The sequence below is a fragment of the Aptenodytes forsteri genome, unplaced genomic scaffold, assembly GCF_000699145.1.
Source record: "Aptenodytes forsteri isolate BGI_AS27 unplaced genomic scaffold, ASM69914v1 Scaffold61, whole genome shotgun sequence".
In the NCBI taxonomy this organism is placed as follows: Eukaryota; Metazoa; Chordata; class Aves; order Sphenisciformes; family Spheniscidae; genus Aptenodytes; species Aptenodytes forsteri.
In genome coordinates this window covers 2962420-2964158 of record NW_008794443.1, presented here as the reverse complement: position 1 = coordinate 2964158, position 1739 = coordinate 2962420, and positions in this window count along the sequence as shown.

Sequence of the window (1739 nt, the reverse complement as noted above, 5' to 3'; positions counted from 1 at the left end):
CTGTAACTAATGTGACCGTGATTGATGGACCAGACAAGCTTATTATTAAAGTATCAGAATAAAATAACTTGGAGATGTGGAATGGCAATTATCCAGATACAAAATTATTAAAACTGTAGAACAGTTACTAATTTATAGCTTTATAGTATTAACAGTAAAAAAAAAAGTGTTTATCTGGAGGGCTATGCTACTGAAAGCAGATGATTAACCTTATAAAAGGAACCAGACCAGGTGGAAAATACCATGTTCCTTATCAGAATAAAATAACTTGGAGATGTGGAATGGCAATTATCCAGATACAAAATTATTAAAACTGTAGAACAGTTACTAATTTATAGCTTTATAGTATTAACAGTAAAAAAAAAAGTGTTTATCTGGAGGGCTATGCTACTGAAAGCAGATGATTAACCTTATAAAAGGAACCAGACCAGGTGGAAAATACCATGTTCCTGCCACCATTGTTTTTCTCCTCAGTGTGGTTCTTTTGGACAGAGACTTGTGTAAGAGAGACAAGCAGAGAAGGCTTGGCACGGTAGCCCAGCTAGCAGTCCTTCCTGTGACTGCAGCTTAGGAAACTGTATGTAGATGGGCTCTTCTGCACACTTTTTTTTTTTAAAGAATCAGAAAAGTGGCAGCAAGAACATGAGTGTCCCTTAGCCATAATGGCTTTGGAGTTCAGAAATTTGTAATACTGTATAATAAGGCTTAACCCATTAGTCTTTCCATTAAGTAAAGGAAGATTGGGTCTAGAGAGGATTAAGCCATGTTATAGCAAACACTTACTAGGTATTAAAGGACAGGGCTAGAACTACTAGCTTTTTTTTAACTTCTAGCATCCTACAGAATTGTTTGTTGACCTGTTTTATACCAGGTCAGAGCAGGGCAGTGAATAGGGGGGAGAGGCAAACCACCCCACCCCCCCAACATCTGGAATAATTAAGGAAGACATCAGTTCTGAGTGATGAACAAGTTGTTAGGGAAGGGGGGGAGGGTGTCAGACTAATACACTAAATATGATATACAGAACTGAGCTGCCATGAAACTGTCTGCATTAGTCAGCCTGGTTAATCTAGTTCTTCCCAAGATCCTCAGGGAATGCCTGCAGGAGATCTGCAGACAGAGACATGTCGGATGAACCCTTCCTACCAAGAGCAGAATAGATGCTATTCAAGTGGCAACATGCCTCAGCTGGTATCACTGATTTGTGTCTTTTGGCAGGAGGGTTTGCCTCCTGTGCTAATGTTACAGATAACCTTAAATGCAGGCACTTTCCTGGCTGATGCTCAGATACAGCAGTGAATGCTGTACTCAGCATCTCTAACGCTATCATCGTGTTCTGTGAAAAAGGGATCTTAAGGTGCATATGGTGTCTCCTCCTGCCCAACTGATAGAGCTCTTGGTACACCTAAGATCATTCATGGTAGACTTCTCTCTAGTGATGGAGACCCCTCATCTTCCTTGAATAAACTGCTTCATTGGTTACGGCTTGTTAGAAGGAGCGTGGGAGGTTTTGGTGGTTTGTTTGTTTTTAAGTCTTTTTTTGGCTACAAATTAAGTGCACTCATTCTTGTCTTTCTGGTAACGGGGATGGGAGAGAGAGGGATCGCTGCCCTTTGGTAAGGCTTTTTTTGCACACCGGGAAGTCTCCGTTTCCCGCACACTCCTCTGCCTCCGCAGATCCCTTCTCAGACGTTTGCGGGCCGCCCCTGCCCCGGGGAGCTGCCCCGGGAGGCGCTGGG